The 19,547-nt window shown below is 34.7% G+C and overlaps 1 protein-coding gene across 1 annotated transcript in view; it reads right to left on the bottom strand.

Annotated features, from left to right (window-relative positions):
* The window catches only part of LOC133847504 (irregular chiasm C-roughest protein), a 260,979-nt gene that overhangs the window by 63,349 nt on the left and 178,083 nt on the right, over positions 1-19,547 (bottom strand). The window contains exon 2 of the transcript XR_009895168.1: positions 1,134-1,175. The gene's annotated coding sequence lies outside the window, so the exon portion shown is untranslated. The remainder of the gene's footprint in view (positions 1-1,133; positions 1,176-19,547) is intronic.

The raw sequence follows: 19,547 nt of genomic DNA on the forward strand, positions 1-19,547 counted from the left end.
GCTATATTTGGTATATAAATATACAATTGTAATCAAAATATAACATAATGTACAACATAATTGTGGTCATGTTCTAAAAATATACCAAGTTAACACACCAAAAAATCTGGCATATACCGAAGGCTACATTTGGTATATCAATATACTGTTACAATCAAAAAATAACAAGTATAAGAATATGTGCCAAGTTGTCAGATAAAGTAGGACGGACAAACCTAAATCATTTCAGCTGCTTGCGCTGATCAAGAATATATACATTCGAATGTAGATATATATGTATATCGAATGCATTCTATGGGTCGAAGATGCATCCCTCTCTGCCTATTACATACATTTCCTGCAGTCACAAAGTTATAATACCCGCTTACCTTATGGGCAGAGGGTATAACAATAGCAGCAGCAGCAGCCACAACAACTACAAACTGCATCAGCAGCAGCAACAGCAGCAGCAGCTACAGTTACAGACTCGTTCAACTGCAGCTTGAGACAATGGGGCAAGGCATTTGCCAAGCTAATGCTAGGCAGGCCAAGAGGGGGGAGTAAAGAGGGGAGGCAACTCAGTTGGTTGGGGTTTGGCAGGCCTGACAAGCCACTGATAAGCCCGCGTGTGCGAAAATTCGAAATAGGTTTTTGGGTTCGGCTTCTCTTTTTTTTTTTGTTTTTTTTTTGTGGCTGCGTTTTCGGTTTCAACTGCCCCTCCTATACTTCTGTTTCTTCTTCTTCTACTACTTCTCGCTGTCGCTTTCTGTTTGCGGTCGGTCTTCTGATAAAAATTTTCATTTTTTTCCATGTATTTTTTTTTCTTTCTGTTTTTGGTTTTCTCATTTTTGCATAAGCATAACAAATGATGTAAGCGTAAAGCACAAGACAGGCAGCGCCCGCCATGAGATAAGACTCTGGTTTTGTGCAGCAGCAGCAACAGCAGGAGCGTCAAGGTGGAAGACAAATTGTCTGCACAACCAATTGATGTGGCAGATACCATAAAGGCAGTCAACAGTCAGTAGTCTATAGCCAACCCACAACAACTCAAAAAAAAAAAAAAAAACTAAATGAAATGTATAATTCACATTTGCAAAAATCAAGCAAAACAAATCCTTCAAAAAATTTCGGCCGCTTTCATAATCATAACTTACAATTCTGTGCGATGAAGATTGTTCAAGTTACGGTGCTGAAATCTGTAAATAAATAAAGTAATTTTTATAAGTTTTTTAATAAAAATATCAATAATAATATAATAGTAATTACGATTCAATACATTAATAAAGGGCTCAAGTGTTTAATGCATGAAAATAAAGGAAATAATTAAAATGTTTAAGTATTTAAAACTCTAATATTAAAAGAATAATGAAAGTTTTCTTATATTGAAATACTAAAATAAAGAGTTCAAGTATTTCAAACAATCAACAATTTCAAAAGAACTTATATTTAAACATTGAATGTTTACAACTAGAAATTTAATAGAATAATTATACTGTTTCTTTACTTAAATATTTTTAAAAAGAGTTCAAAAGCTAAAAGCATTAACAGTTAAATTGTTCTAATATTTACGATAAGTCTTAATTCTTTAAATACTTTAATAAAGAGCTTCAGTATTTTAAATTAGAGACAATAAAAACAAATTAAGTTCAAGTATAACTATAAATTCGGTAAGTAAAAAGAGTTCAAGTATTTAAATTCAGGAATTGAAAGAACAATTTACTTGTTTTTTATTTAAATACTTAAATTAGATGCTCAAGAATAATATAAACAAATAACAATTTCACTGTACTTATATTGATAAATAAAGAGGACAAGTAATGAAAAGTAGAAAGAAATTAAGTTCTTCCCTTTTTTAAAATTTTACTCAAGAGTGCAAGTTCAAACTAGAATTGTTCCTTCACTTAAATACTTTAAGAAAATACTAAGGGAACTGAAGCATTAAAGTATAATTTAATTTAAATTAAGAGTTCATGTTTGAAAAATTATGGATTAAAATAACAATTTACCTTTTCCTTTAAAATCAAGTACGAAAAATTCTTTAATTGTTAAGCTTAGAGATTTGATGAAGTCCAATGAATTAAATTATATATTTGAAATTATTTAATAAACTCAAATTAAGTCGAATGAATGCATTAGAAGATGTTTAAGATAAAAACAATAAAATTGTCTAAATATTTGCTCAAAGATTTGATTAAGTAAAATTAATTGATTTCGATTTAAAGTTATTTAATAAATACAAATAAAGTTGTATGCATTATTCAATTTAAGAATGTTAAAAGATGTTTAAAAACAAAATAAACAATAAAAATGGCAAAAGTATAAAACCAAATAAAGTAAATGAAAATCGTTTTGCTTTTGGAGACGCTTAAAATCGCGCGATTTGCTCAATGACTTAACTAAGTAAAATTAATTGATTTCTAAATAAAATCATTCAAACAAATACAAATAAAATTCAAGGTATGCACTAAGCGATGTTTAAAATACCTACAATAAAATGGACAAAACTTAAAAGCCGAATAAAGCAAAATGAAAATCGTCATTCGATTTGGAAGCGTTTAAAATCGCGCGAGAAACGCGCGCGTGCGCATCCGGCAAAAAAAAAACTGAGCGACAATTTGTTATGTTACCAATTGTTGGGGCAGATGGCGACAAAAGCAAAATAGAAATAAAAAAAAAATAGGAAAACAAAGACGAACAGTTGAAATTAGTCAACGTTCGAATTTGGCAAACAGATCGTAAATCATTTGCAATACACTCGGCACATTTTCAGTATTTTTTTTTTTGGTGGATGGGATGCAAATGGTCTGTGATTTGTGCCCCTCCACAATAACCCAAAAAGAAACCCCAAAATCTGAGATTTGAAATCCAAGTTAGAGAGAGGGAGTGAAGAGGTGTTAAAGCATCATCATCATCATCATTTTGGTTGCTTGCCTTCTTCATCTTTTTGGTTTTTCTCGTGTGATAATCAAAAAGAAGACACATATTTTATGGCCACGCCAAGCGATGATAATTTCGTAGTTGCTGTTGTTGTTGTTGTTGTGGCTGCTGTGAAATATTTAAAGCTCATATTTAACACATATTTTATATGGCACTTTAAGATGACTTTAAGATATATTTTAGTGTACCATTTAAAGTAGCACAGCAATTTGTTACAGACCAACTCGCACGTCACATGGCTCTAGAGTGTTTGTGTGTGTCTGTGTGTGTGTTTATTTACAATATGTGGGAATCTTCTGGCATGCCAAGGTGTTACACACGCAGACACGCAGACAGACAGCCAGACAGACAGACAGACATTGCATTTCATTGTTTGGCATCGAATTTAATCAGGATAGATTGAAACTTTTGACTTTAAGCAACACTAAATAAATGCAATTTTAATTCAATGCCATCTCAACAGCAAGTGCTCAGATACAATTGTATCTGAAGCACACACATACTATAAGATTATCATCAAAAGTATTTATTCAAGCATTGTATTTGCAACTGCAAATCTGTGCCTCGTGTTTGATGATTTAATAGTCGAGTGTATTCTTGATTTTGCATTAAAGTCGCAGGGGTATCGCTAGTTGTGTGTGTGTGTTTGTATCTCAAGGTGTGAATCGATAGTTGATATGTAGTTGAGTGCATCTCAAAAAGATAGTTTACACTTGTTTCGTCGCTTCACTTTTGATCTCACATAGAGCCACATTTCTTTAGCTGATTACTGATCACACTCAAGTATCTTCTCAGCCTTTGATTGGCCTCAACTTATGCGGCGAATGTCGCGTAGCGTTTTCTAATTTGTGCGCGCTGCTTTAATTACATCAGAGTTCTTTTAAGTATTTACTTTGCTTTAGCTGCTAAACTGTGCGAACATTTCTCCATCTCTCTCTCTCTCTCTCTCTGTTCAACAATTGAATAACTTGAACTCGTTTTGCAGTATTTGACTTTAGAGTTCTGTTCGCATTGGCCGCACCTTTTGGCCAGCCATCAACTTTATAAGCTTCGCCTAGACAAAGAGACCGAAAGGGGGAGAGAAAGAGATGCCATGGACCTTGGGAAGCTGGAGTTTTTTGTTTGAGTGGCAGTCGCAGTTCGCAAAGGAAGTGCACAATTAATCTGGAGCTTAATTAGAATGCAAGTGAAGTGTCTGCGCGGACTTGTCTTTGGCTTCAAAAAAAACTTTTGATGTGGCCAACGCAACAAAAAAACGAAACGAAACGAACGCGAAAAGTTTTCCTTTGTCTAAGCTGCAATTGTCGCTTGTCCTGTGTGTCATGTCCTTTGCAACGCAATTGACAGCAAATGAGTGCAAGTGGTGACAAGTGTCGTACAACGTTTTGTTGCACAACATTTCGACAAAACGCAAATCAACAAGAAGAAGTGCTTTGCTGCAACTGCTGCAGCAACGTTTCGATGGCAAACCAAATATTGAGTTTCATAAATGTGTGCAATACCCTTCCAATTTCAATTTCTACCAAAGGGGTATGCTAAATACCTGTATATATACTTTTAAGCAGGGTATTTTGCAGTTGTTAAAAATCTTTTTCATTGTAATACAAGATCACAGCAGCTGCTCTGATGCGTGTCTGCCAAATGAAGTTGCGAATGCAAATTGTGCGATTATGTGAACAACTAGCAACAACAATAACAAAACAGACAGAGAGGGAGAGAGAGGGAGAGTGACTACAAACAACAACAATAATCATGCTGAAAGTGGTGGAAATAAAAACAAAATTAAGATTCACATAGTTATTTCTATTACACTGCTGCTTGTCTAAGTTTAGTTCGGTTTAGTTTTCAGTTTATTTAGCTGTGTGTGGAAAGTCGAACAACAACAGCAACTACAACAATAAAGCAGCCAAGTGCTGCTGCTGCTGCTGCTGCACTGTGGGCGGATTTGCTGTGCTTCGCTGTGTGAGAAAGTGAAAGTGCAACAGGGCGAATGAGCAATGCGTACACACACAGAGTGAAGTAACGAGGCAGCAAAGCACAGTTCCGCAAACAATGCGCAAGCATAGAACTCTGCGGCAAAGAAAAGCAAACGGAGCAAGCCAAGTGCACAGCCAAAAAGTGAGAAGGTGCTAAGCAAGTCAAGGAGCCAAGTGGGGTTGGGTTGGGTTAGGTTGCCTCTAACAAAGCTAATCAACTGCATTTTACGAGCACATTTTCAGATGCAAAAGTGATGCAAGTTTTGAATAATAATGATACAAATTAATCAAATTAAACTATTCAAACATTGAGTTAAATAAAAGACTCATGTTCATCTCAATTCCAAGAAGAATAATACCAACTTAATTCTGTAAAATTATCACACTAAATAAAGACTTCCATTTCTATACCAACATACTATCCATTGAAACATTCAAGCCCATAAGTTTAAACGAAACCAGAGATCTATGCAATCAGAGTTGAGTTAGAAATTTTACATTATTTATATTATTAGTCAACTGTAATTCATAATATAATACTAAAGCTGAATTCTAATAATACTGAAATATATCTCTCAATACTAATAATATTAAATGTATTTAATAATACTACATCTTAATGCTAACTCTATTTAATAATACTAAATCTTAATACTAATAAAACTGAAATGTAATTCATAATGCTAAAGCTTAATTCTAATAATACTTATTTCATAAAACCAAAGCCTTTCCTAACCTTGATTACTTATATATTTATTAAAATTTTAGCAAATGAGCAACCTTTTGAAATATATTACAAAACTAATAATATCATGAAAATCAAATTTAAAAAAAAATATATGTATGTATATTCTTTAATGATAAAAAGCGCAAATTGGAAATTATTAATAAGATGTAGAAGTAAGGCAATGATTACAATTATGAAGCTTTGGTTTATAATAATGATGTTAATTAAATAACTTCAAATATTTTAAAGATTAGCAAACACTTTCTTTGATGTCACTTTGTTTAGTTGCATGTCTATTGAGTCATGTTGATTAACATGTAACATGATTATAAATAATAATTAAAATATAAATTCTTTAATGAAATTTAACAAAAGTGTGAGTTAGAAAGTTTAAATAAATTTATTATAATGATAAAAATTCATTATTTTATTTTTATTTGTATTAAATCTAGTATTAAATATTAAATTTAATTACACAGTCAAGAAAGTGCTGTCCGCTGGTGTTTTTTTTAATAATGTTTACAAATGAGAAATAGTTTGAATAACTTTATTTAATAACAAACACTTTTATTTAACAATAAGAAAAAAACGCAATTACGAATTAGAAATTTAATTAGATCATATATGTTCTTAATGTTATCCATTTTATTTCTATTTATTTTTGTGTAAAACATTACGTTAAACCCACATTTGAACAAAGGCATTTTTATTTCGGCATTGACAACCATATATAGAGTCGGCTGGCAATATGCTAGACATAAATCAGCGAGAGTGCGAAAATCTTGTGTGATTAAAAAATACGAGTACAACACACATTCATGATGCGAACGTATTTTCGGTTTGAGGGCGCAAACAAATCACAAATAACAAATCAGAAATCACAAACACAAATCAGAGAGTGAGAGAGAGAGACGCTGCGAAAAAATGCGATTCGATTTATAATGAATTAATTGATTTTCTTTATCAAATTGCTTGAAGATTATTTATGACGGTATTCAATTCGAAAAGCCCAGCATCAACATAAAGCAAACTCAATGACATACATTTGACCAAAAACGGCAGCAAAATGCGAAGCAACATTTCGGGGGCGCCTACAACTCCAACCGAAAACCGAAAACCAATATCCAAAACAAAACCACAAAAAAAAAAAGAAGAAAAAAATCGAAAATAAAATTGAAACAACAAATAAAAGTGCAGTTGAATTTCTGTTTCTGTTTTGTTTGCCATAAAAATCAGGTAGTAAATAAGCAGAATAACAAACCCGACAGCAGCAGCAACAAATTTAAATTATATGCGCAAAAGAATATATAAAAATCATATTAAAAAATACGAAGACAAAAAAAAAAAAACAACCATACCGAAGAAACTTCGAAAAAAAACACACACAAAAATTAAATAAATTTGAAGAAAACAACCAAAATAAAGACAGAGATATGAAAACGGCAGACGTAGACTTGATTAAAGTTGAAGCTGGCGACACAATAAAATGTGCTTATAATTTTGTATTCATATTAAGCATTTTGAACAGCTTGAACATTGAAAAGACCAACAACAACAACAACAACAACAACGAGAACGATAACCACAACGAACAACCGCAAATAGTGGACACGAGGTTTCAAAAAGTTGGTCAACATCAAGCAGAATAAACGGACTGAAGTTGAAAGAGACACAGAGTTGCGTATACTCTTTAAGAAGTAAGTTAATTCAGGTAAATTATAAGAGAAATTAATTATATATTATTTTATTTTTGTAGGAATTAAAAAATATTTTTATTTTTATTTTAGAAATATCTTTCCAAACAGAGCTGCCAACTTGCTATTTTGATATTTCAAATTATCTCGAAATTCACAGTACAACTTCGGAAAAAGTTAAGGGAAAGATAAGACACACAGACGAAAAAGGGCACTTTAACTATTAAATTATATTCATAACACTAGATAACACCTTAACTTACAGATGAGAAAGTATTAACTTTTTAAAATATTGCTGTTCCAGCCTTCGAAATAGAGCTGCCAACTTGCTATTTAGGCGCTACCAATCTTCAACCAAAATCACCCTAAAATTCGCATCTTAAATTATATAAATATAAATTAATTGCAAGATGAAACCTTAGCAAGCCATTATTTTATAAATATTGCTGTTCTACCTTTTCAAAAAGTGCTGCCAACTTGCTATTTAAGTATATTTAGGCTCAAATCACCTCAAAATTCACAGCTTACCTTAGGTTAAGTTAAAGTTAAGTGCAACATAAAATCTTAGCATGCAGATGAGAAAGTACACCTTAATCGCATTTCTCCCTTTTTTTTTTGTTTTTGTTTCAAGCTAGCGATAAAAATTTGTCTGTGCCAATTTGTAGAGGCGAACAGCAGAAGCAGAAGCGTCAGCAGCAACAGCATATGGGGCACACGAACTGAATGATATTGTTATTGGATTCATCTGTGATTTGTATAGGGCATTATTATATATAGAGAGAAACTCGTTTCGAATCGAATTTTAGCTGTGCGTTTGCTCGTTTTATGCTTTTGTTATTGTTATTAGCATTTTTCTCTGTCATTTGCTGTTGTTTGTGTTTTTTTTTTCCTTCGTTGCTGTTGCTGCTACTTGTTGTTGTTCTTGTTGTTGTCGTTGTTGTTGTTATTATTGCAATAAAATAAAAACAAATCCAAAGTTATAGCCAAGAGTTGTGGGGCAGGTTTTTATCTCGTCGCCGTCGCCGTCGCCGTTGAAGACGCAACGCCCACGCGACCAACATTTTTTCATGTCTCGCGCATTTTGTTGGCTGCTGTCGTTGCGCATACGCCGCGTGGTCCATGGCACCGACACCGACACAGCACAGCGTCGCCTTTTGATTTGGCTGCCCGATTTCAAATCATAAAGACGCACAAAACCCGTTGCTCGCACACACACACACACACACACACACACACACACACACACACACACACACACACACACACACACACACACACACAATATAATATAATACAAAGTGAAAAAAACAAATACAAAAAGAAAAAAAATTCAAAGTGTTACATGACAATTCGTGCAGGTGTCATTGAGACTTGCGAATGATTTGGCGCCAGTTTATGGCATTAAATGACTGTCAAACAGCACGCACAACAACAACAACAACAACAACAACAATAACAAGAACTTGAACAACAACAACAACAACCGCAACAACTACAATAGCTTAAGCAGTCTAACAATTTTGTATCTTACTTGGAATTATGTTAAAGCAAATCTTGACAATTTACGATTACTAATAAATAAAATAAAAAAACAGGCGAATAGAAAATGAAGATATCTAAAAGTATTTTCGAAGAAATAGTTTCAAAATATTTCTGAGACTTTGTTTGCGTTTTTTCATGACATTCGGAATGTTTGCTTAAAAGTATTTTTCATAAATCATTTTCTAATTATTTATTTGTTAAAGGTTTTTTTATTTGCCGTTCAATTTCAATCCTTTTTTAATTTTTATATATAATATTAAATTATATATTAATTAGTTTGGTTAAGTTGATAGATTTGTTGATTAATTTTGTATCTTGAATTTGTTTTGTATGTCATGAATTGACTGAAAGTAAAATATGTGAATTAGAAATGGTTTGAAATTACTTCATCATACATAATTTTCTTAATATATATACACATCTTAATATAATACGCAGCTATTTGCTCAAGTTTGTTAATCCGGTGTTTAGTATTGTAATTTTTACCTTTTTATAAATGTATATCTAATTGATTGAACATTGCAGTTTCAGTTGAAGTTAGTTCAAGGCTTAACAAAAAACATAGAACTTAGATTTGAAAATATTTAAAAACGTTTTGTTATATAAATTAATTTATTTTTCTCTTGTTTATAACTGTTTGTATCTCACAGTCGAGCACACTCGTCCATAGATTTCTTACTTGTTGAAAATATAAAAGTATATGTCATAAATCATTTTCATTATTGTTATTATTCTATGCAGTTATTTGCTCTAGTTTGTTAATCCGTTAAATGTGTTCCAAATTTATTGTTTAATTTTGTATCTTCACCTTTTATACATATTCAATTGATAGACAGTTGAAGTTTGAGTTCAAGTTTAGACTTGCCAAGAAACGAAAACGCAAAAAAAAAAACAGAAGAAACAATGTTGAAAATTCAGTTTCGCGATAGTCTTTGAGTCTCGCAGTTTGCTCATCATCAAATGCTTTGAGCCTTGAGATGTATTCAATTTTATGTTGTAGGGCAATTTGTTTGTTCTTTTTCGTTGGCTTTGCGCTTTCAGGTCAAAACTTTGGCACATCGTAAATTATATTCAGTGGAAGTAACAGCAACGGCGAAACCCAAAAACAACTGCAGTGAAACTTGGCGCCTCAAACAAAAACTCGTAAATTTTCATAATTGCATTTGGGGCGGGGGCGGGGTAGGAGGGGCAACACACGTGAGCGAGAGCGAGAGCGAGAAGGGGACATGGAGAGATGGACTGACGCGATGCGCACATCTCTCGCTCGCAATGGATATCGCTTTAAGGGTCGCCGCCGGATTACACTAAACACATTTCCGCCGCAGTCGAAGCCGCAGCAGTCGGGACAGGGGCAGGGACAGGGACCGAGACTGGGGCCAACGTGTCGTATGAGTAATGTCTCAGTGCAAAACTTGCGCCGGATGTGTAATCATTTTATCATATTACCCGTACCCGAGTCGTCGTCGTCGTCGGGGTCGAGAGACCCTCTACACTACTCTCTGGCCATTACCACTACACACACACACACACATATATAGACTGGGCCAAGCTCGCCTCTCGGCCAGTTGGGGGGAGGAGCGGAGGCGAGGTTGGGGCAGAGGCGCTGCTGAGGGACAGTTGGGGGCCAGCGGGCCACGTTTCGCTCGTTAAGTTCGTCATCATCGTCAGTGTCGACAGCGTCGTCGACGTCGTCGCAAATTCAATTAAATTAAATACATGGCAACGGCAACAAGAGAGTGTATAAAGTCTGTCTGTGTCTGTCTGTGTCTGTCTGTGTGTGTGTGTGTGTGTTAGCAAAGGGTATGCGGGAGCGCAGGGGAGAAGGTGGGAGGTGGGTAAGGGGCAACGACTATGTGAAAATTTTCGCACAGCAAACTAACAACCAAGCGAGAGCCCACTTGTCTTGGGTCTTGCATTTAAATTTCCGCTGAATTGCCGCTGCCTGCTGCCTGCCGAGCTGCTCTGCCTTGCCTGCTTATAAATCTTAATTAATTAAAGTACACACAACAATGAGCAAAATAAAACAACAACAACAACAGGCAGCCGAAGTTGACACACTCTAAAAAAAATTAAAGGTTAACAATATATTTGAATAAATATTGTACTAAAGAGCAGCTCAAAAATTTAAAATGAAATAAAATATAAAAATTCGAACTATTTACTAGAATAAATATTGTGTAAAAAGTACAAAAAGTAGCTCAAAAAGTGGAGAACGTATAATAAAATATAAAAGTGTTAACAATATATTTGAATAAATATTAAAAGCAGCTCAAAAATTGAAAATTAAAGTAAAATAAAATATAAACAATAAATGGTAATTGAATCTAATGGCATAGCGAACAGACTCGGTTTGGTATGAAAACAGAAAGAACATGGAAGAAAACTGCAGTCGAGTGTGTTCGACTCCAAGATACTTGGTATCCATTTCGAAAAAAGTCAAAACAGTGCGGTATTAATTCTAAAATATACCAATTTAATATGTCTGAAAATATATTAAATGCTATATTAATATAATACTACATTCAAAATATACCACAGGGTGCAAAATATACCAGATTGTCAGCCAACTGATTCTAATGGGGCGTTTTTCCCCTCACTAAAGTATGTCTTAAAGAACTTATAAAATTTTTATCTGATCGCTAAAAAATGTTCAGATATCACAAAGACTATAGTTATTATTGTATATACAAAAATTCCAGCTTTAAAATAACGCTTGTTACTCGAGTTTTGTCTATTTGCGGGGGCAGAAGTGGGCGTGGTAAAATGTTAAAACAAACTTGAGCTGCGTGCAAAAATAACAAGTGCTGTCGAAGAAAATTATAGTTTTATCTCTTATAGTTTCTGAGATAAAGGTGTTCATACGGACAGACGGACAGACGGACAGACAGACATGGCTATATCGTCTCGGCTGTTGACGCTGATCAGGAATATTTGTATATTATAGGGTTGGCCTCCTTATGCCTGAGAATGTGTGTTACATTTCCCGCCAGCACAAAGATATGATACCCTTCTACCCTATGAGTAGCGGGTATAAAAACAATGCTGGACCTGACTCGAATTCCCGTTCTCTCTGGAGTTCTTCTCACTGTCTGTTTCTGTCAACACAACAACAGCAAGAACATCAGCAATGCGTGAGTCGCAGCATTGTCATCTTCATCATCTCCATCACCATCACCATCATCATCATCATCGTTTCGCAGCTTCTGCGACACAGCTTCTTTTTATTGTTTAGCCCATCGGCTGATCATCAAACGGCTGAAGAACAGTTAGCAGCAGCATTTCTTTCTGCCGGCCTTTCTGGACTTTCAGCTAAGCCGCGTCCATCTAATCGAAATGATTTTGCTTAATTCATCTTAATTAGAAGCGCTCAAACGGATGGGGCAAAGTTTGCTGACCGTTTCAGCTTCTGCTTCTGCTTTCTGCTCTCAGCTTCTGCCCACTTTGCCGCTTGCTGCTGCCGTTCAAAAGAGTAAATATAAATAAAAAATGAAATTATTTAAGAGCGTATCATTCGCCTGGCTATTTATTTTAATTTTAATTTGCGCTTTTTGCGCTTTTCATAATACACAGCAGCAAAGTGCCGTTAGTTTTTGTTAGTCTTCCCAACTTTGTCTTCCCTCTTCTCCCCGCTCCGCATCGGCGCAAAAACTCTCAAGAAAGATGAAAGATGAAGCAACAGCTAAGCTTCCCTCTCACGTCCCCAATCTAAACGCACTTAAACAAACCGGAAAATAACTTTAATTTCTTGCTTAATCTAATCTAATAAACGAGCTTGATTGAGACGTTCCAATTTAGAAGTTTTTTTTTTGCCTGGCCTGCGAAGCCATGTTGAATATTCTAATTATGAATAAGCTTCACGTTATTTCAATGATTTTTAGTGGGATTTTAATTAACTTTTATTACTATTATGTAAATATGTAGAGGAAAAAATGCTAACGATTTGCTATGGCTGCGAATTATTGGTCGACTCATCAAGAGAAGCCATAAATTTAGAATTCAGTCAGTGTAAAAAAATTCTTTACATACGAGAAATGTTTGTGGTTTAATTTGAATTGCCTAGCAGTAAATGCTTTCAATGTAAAATCGAAATTATGTTAACAACAAATATTTTTAACAATTACAAATTTCTTATTTCATTCTAATGTTTTGATATGTCAAATAGAATTTTTTAAAAATTGGCATCTAATTTATTTCTATAATATTTATTTAAAAAATTCTATTATATGCTTACTAACTGAAATTATTTCTTACAATTGGAGGACATTTGATAAATTCTTTGGTGAAAAATGTCATTGAAACATTTTTAAAAATAAGTGAAGTATATTTTTGTAAGTATAGTTAACTATACTTACTTTCCATCCAATGTTATGTTCCTATTATATAGGTTACACTTTCAATTATGGTTCTTCAACTTTACTAAGTTTCTGGCTAAGCTAGTGAATTTTCAAAAAACAACTAGTTAATGGGATAAATAGTTTCAATTATATTCTGACTAACGTTAATTATCTAAAATAATTGAGTTTTTATTTACAAATTTTAAGCGTTATAAGTAAACTGTGAATGGAACAAAATATTATACAAATAAATAATGGATTTTATTAAATTAATGTTCAAATACTTTCCGCTTAAATAATTAAGTATATCGATTTTATATTTTTCAAATTTAGAATTTAAAATCATAGATTGGGTGAAATGCTTCTCTAATTTCTTAATCAGATGAAGTTTTAATCAAATCGTATGTATTTGCTGTTGAAGGAATGTTACTCTCACGTGAAGTTAATTAAATTATAATAAATAATGTCTGCACAGTCGATTTAACCACTTCATTTAGTTCAGTATAGTCCCTGTTTTGTATATTCAAAATTTACAAATAAAACAACATTAGCCTCAAGGCAAAAAATAATATTCGAAAATCACAAATAAAACAACATTAGCCTTCGGGCTATAAGGAATAAAATAATATGCTAAATCGCGAATATTATTTAAATGATATTCAAACACTTGCCACCTGCGGGTGAAATGGTGTATGTTTAGCTGTCGAAGTAATTTCATCGAAGTCTAATATCAATTGGCATTGGTTTGGTTTGCTTTGAGCTTGAGTGTGCTAAAAATATGTAGTTGAAAGATTAAACGGAAATTTATTCAATTGGCAAATCGACGCGAGCATTTTGTCCTGCGGTCTTTTCGAGCAGAGAAATATATAATTTTGCAGAGCTCCCCGATTTTCGCCACTCGCAACTTGCTGCTAAAAAGCAAATGCAACAGCGATGATTAAGATGATGATGATGGGAATGCCAACAGTGATGGGAGGGGAAAGGGGGAGAAAGGGGTTCGCCACTGCTGACGTTAACGTTGTCAGCGGCAACAAGTGTTGCACTTAATTTGCATGCAACATGCGACAGCTTACCGCTCTCACTACGCATTCGGCGACACCCTCGATTGTATGTGTGTGTGTGTGTGTGTGTGTGTGTGTGTCTGTGTGTGTGTGTTGTTGCCCCTCTTCAGCTGTCATCTACTTCTTGGGCACCTTGGCAGCAGCAGCACTGAGAAGTAAACTCCCCCTAGCAAGAAAAGATTTGCATACAATCAAAGTGAAACGAAATTGATTTGCCACTTTGCTGTTGCTGTTGCTGTTGCCGTCGCTGTTGCCGGTTTCAATTTAGCAAATGGCATCGCTCGGCTGCTCAATTATTAATTTTTGTCGCGTGCCGCCAACGCCACGGCAACTGATGTCGAAGCTGGCAAAAGACTTGCGAGAGAAGAAAAAGAAAAGGAAAAAGAGCCGCCGCTGTGTTGAACTTGAAAAATGATTGCGCATAATTGAAATCGAAATGAAGCGCAGCTTTTTTGTTAATGTCAGACGTCAGTGGAAGCCGACGCTTCAAACCATAGTCGAAGACACACACAGCAGACACACACACACACAAGAGTCTAAACGGCTGAATCGGCCACAGTTCACAATCCTGCCCAGCAACCCAGCAACAAGAGCCGCATTTGCAACACCAACACCAACACCAACAGCGGCAGCGGCAGCAGCAGCTGCTGCCACGCCAATTTGACTCGTTAGATACCCAGTGCGCAATGTGGCAAACAAGTTGTTTGCTTAGGGCGAAATAAATCAGAGAGTTGACTTTAATAAGGCGAATGAAAGGCATAACTCGCTTAGCGGTCATTTCATTTGCACTTAGTGACCACACTTTGAAGCACTTTTTTTACTTAACAAACAATTCCAAAAATAATATTTAATAATGCGAAATAAACGCATAACTCGCTTAGCGGCCACTTAATGTACACTTAGTGGCCACACTAGGTAACACTTTCTTTACTCAATGAACAATCGTAAGAAAATAGTATACAATACTTTAATAATTAAAAGCAATGTATACTGATTAGACGTCACTTAGCTAATTTGCACTTAACTGCATACATTTGTCGCTTCCCGCACTTTGCTCTATTTCATTTATACAGAGCGGACCCTTGTAATGGTCACACAAAATAATAAACAGAGTTAAGTTTGTTTCACATAACATATTTGCACTTAACTACGTAATATTGTTTTAGCTATACTTTGGTGTACATAAATTGCACTTAGCGGTCACTTTTTTTTCGCTTAATAGGTACTCTCAAAAAATAAATACATGAAAACAAGTGCTGAATATACAGATGTTAGCTTTTTCTGCGCTTAAGAAATTTGCAGTTAACTGCTCATTTCTTGGAGTGTTAAGTTTAGGCTGTTAAGTGAGAAACGGTGCGGCAATTTTTAAAGAAGAATATGAACTGAATATGTTGATTATTTCTTGCACTTAGCTGCCTATTTTTTGAGGACGTAACTTGAGGACGTTAAGCGAGATAAATAATGAATATAAACTTTGTCTCTTGATTATTGCTTGCTCTTCATTATCAAATTTGCGCTTAACTGCCTATTTTTTTGGAGACGTAAGCGGAGGCCGTTATGTGAGAAGCGCTGCGGCAATTGAAATTTCAAGCTGTCAATCAATTACAGGGTAACTGACCTGCCATGCCTGAGACTTTAGGCAAGTTTCTACTCATTTTTATGATAAATGTGGGCGTTCAAGTTGCGACTTTTGGCAGCAGCACCTGTGCGTGTGGGCGTATAGCTCGCTAGGTGGCGCCACCTGCTCGCGCGTTTAGGATATGTTTGGTGAGAGCGGAGTGGAGGGGAGTGAGAGAGCAGGTGGTTGTCATGTTAGCAACCTCTAGTTAAGTATGTCAACTTTGTTGCCCCACTCAATTTGTTAGATTTGTTAGACACGACGAGGGCCAAAAATAACGCGCACGCATTATTATCGATTGCCTAAGGATTTCGACTATATCTGTCCGTCTGTCTGTCTGTCCCTATGCCTGTCTGTCTGCTGCCTGCCACAACGAATGATAGTCGAAATAGACGATATATCTATGAATAGTCACAGCAGAAACAACAACAACAATAACAACAACAAACCAGAAGGCCCCATAATTATAATAAATATTTCAAAACACCAAAATAAAAAAAAGCACAGAAGAAAACCCAAAACGCCAAAGAAAAAGCACCAACAAATTTTTGTTGCTGGACAAGCGTGAGAATTTTACGTTTGGGTTTCTCAAACGCTTTGCAATTATATAATTAATTATTTAATTCAAAAGAAAATTGTCTGTGGCATGCAACCGATAGACAGGCAACGACCAGTCAGCTCCGGATGGTGGCTCAACACGCGGCCGGACAGACAGACAGACGGTCGAGAGCGATCGAGAGAGAAAGAGATAGAGAGAGACAGAGAGGCGAAGAGACATATCGGGCAAAGGGTGTCCTGGGTTAAGTCCAGCAGACTGTGTCGTGTCTGTCGATTTCGGTGCGGAAAATGGCATTAGGCGATTCGATTGTCAGCGCTAAGAGAAAATTAACAAAAGGAATTTCCAATAGAATTCGCTGTGAGCTTAAGGAAATTGTTGCATAACTTTAAAGGCAAACGATGGCCAAACAATTGAATTCAAAGCGAAACTCAAAAGCAACAATCAAAAGTGCGCGAAAAGAATTTCGTTTCCTTTAAAGATAAAAATGCTGATTAAATGGAAGCAAATTTATAAATATTATTTTTATACTTGTTGAATATGCATCTGTCAACCCAACTAGATCTGGGCATAATAGCAATAAGTATCGATACCATCCTTTTGAAGTTAGAATCTGTTTTAATTTAAGTTTTTCAGTAAATAAAGTTATTGATCTATGAAAGAAGCTTATTTGAAAGAATATAAGTTGCTGCATACAATTCATATTTATATTTTATTGTTTTCAAAAATAAATTTATTATTCTTTTCATTAATTTCTGAAGAATGAAGAAGTAAAGGTTTCAAAAAGCGACTAAAGAATTACTTCAAGTTTTTTTTGTCATTTAATTCATGCTATATTAAAACATAAAACTGCAGAGTGAAATTTTCTCTTCAGCTAAGAAATACACTTTATATATATTTTCTTATAATTAAATATGTATTCGACTAAGTAAGTTGTCTTTTATATGAAAGAATGCAAACTAACTTAATACTTTAAAATACTGCACTGCATATTATTATCCACTATTATTATTTACATTAGTAAATAAATTAAATTTAAAATTTGTACGTAATAATAATGAATAAACATTTTTTTGTTTGAAATTTTGAGGCAGTGTAGAATATGAAAGTATTTATTGTCAATTTGTTATTTCTTTTGAATTTAAATAATGCGCTACAAGTTATAAGTCTTAAGATACTTTAACATAGTAAAATATAAAATACATTTTTCTTTTTCCTGATTTAAGTATACAAAACGTAAACTTCAACTATCTGAAGGCCTCTTTACCTATTATTATTGATTACCATGTAATTTCAACTATTATAATAAGCTTATCAATAACGAAGTATAACTTAAGCACTTCTTAGGAATGCTTATCGGAATTTCGCAAAATGTAAGCAGCATTTTCAACTAGATTTATGCAAAAGTGGATTTGCAATATTTGCAAAAGAAGCTGTTAATAAAATTAAATGAATAAAAAGGAAATCGAACGGACAAAGCATAAACAAAATGATCAATGAGCCAAGTTGTATACAAGTTATTATGGCCATTATGCTGAATGCTCTGCTGTGCATATTTATGGAAATAATGGAAGCTAGAGTGGAAAGAGGAAGCATGTACTATAGTCTCTGGTTAGTTAGTCAGCGGGTGGCGGTTGAGGGGATGGTGGTGGTGGTGTTGGCTTGGGTTCCGTTTGGTCGTGGTCATGGTGGGCAGCTGACCACGATGGGTAATGCATTTGCAAAAGCCACACGAAATAACCGCATGAAATCACATAAATTAAAATAACTCTATTAACCTGAACAAATTTATATATTTTGACCAGAAGCATTTTTTTTGCTCGTTTTTTTTTTTTTTTGCACAGCAACAAAAGTTGGACACACACTATAACACACACACAACGGGACAGGTCATACACAACACTCTGGCTGTGACAATAACGACAAAGCGAAAGAGAAATACAGAGAGACAGTAAGTAGAGAGAGAAAGCGAGACAGAACGCTAGAGAGGGGGAGAGATTTGCTTTGTATTTTTGGTAAAGCAAGCGAAAATTTATTATCCTTGACTCCCGCTGCTGTTTGCTACTGCTGCTGCCATTGCTTTGACCCCCAACCCCCCGCTGCTCGCCAATTGTTCAGCAGTTCGTTGTTGTTCCGGTGCCCCGTTAACTATGCGCCATTTAAGCACCTGCTGTGCAGGCCCCAAAGCTCTCACATCCGCTTCGTCCTTCTCTCTCTCTCGCTCTCGCTCTTACACTCTTCTGCCCATCAAATCAGCCACCATACCATATATATATATGTGTCCATACATCATTGCGCCGCAAAATGTTTATGGGTAAAACTCTCTGGACTAGTCGACTAGTCCTCTTCCTTCTGCCCGCCTTTTAGCTATTCGTATGTACCACACATATCCATACACACACACCCATACACACACACACACATAAACGTTGCACGTTCGAAGCTCGCAACGAGCTTTTAATAGTTCTGTGCGCCAGTCGTCGTTGTAATGCTTTATTTATTTTTAATCATAGAACAAATACGAGATGCCACCCGGCAAAATATGGCCCGTCATTTGTTCGACGATATGTGCAAACAATTGGCGCATTAAAGCCACAAAAAAATCGCGCACACAAAAGCAAAAATATGTTAAGTTTAACCCAAATTTTATAGATTGGCAGCGTATTAAATTGAAATTGAAATTGAAATTAAATATGCTATGCCAATAACTTAACTACAGCTGTGAAATTTTAAAGTAAAAGCAGCACTAAAAAAATTGCACTAAAAAAACAGCTTAATCATATCGCTATCGTTAAAATATACTGAAACAAGAAAAAAACACCTAGACATAAAAAATTCATTATACCAAAAATTAATACATAATACCTAATGATATATTTTGTATACCGTAATTTATATGGTTGGCATTCTACATTTTGAATGTAGTATATTAATATACAAAAATATGCATATTGGTGTATTTCAGTATTTTTTGGCATAACTTTTTAGTAAATAATGACAATAATACCGCACTCTTTTTCATGGCGTGCTTTATTTTGTATTATATTATATTTTAGTATATTTTCGGTAAAACTATTTAGTATATTATGACAATAAAACCGCACGCTTTTTCACGGCTTGATA

This window comes from Drosophila sulfurigaster, chromosome X, assembly GCF_023558435.1.
Source record: "Drosophila sulfurigaster albostrigata strain 15112-1811.04 chromosome X, ASM2355843v2, whole genome shotgun sequence".
In the NCBI taxonomy this organism is placed as follows: Eukaryota; Metazoa; Arthropoda; class Insecta; order Diptera; family Drosophilidae; genus Drosophila; species Drosophila sulfurigaster.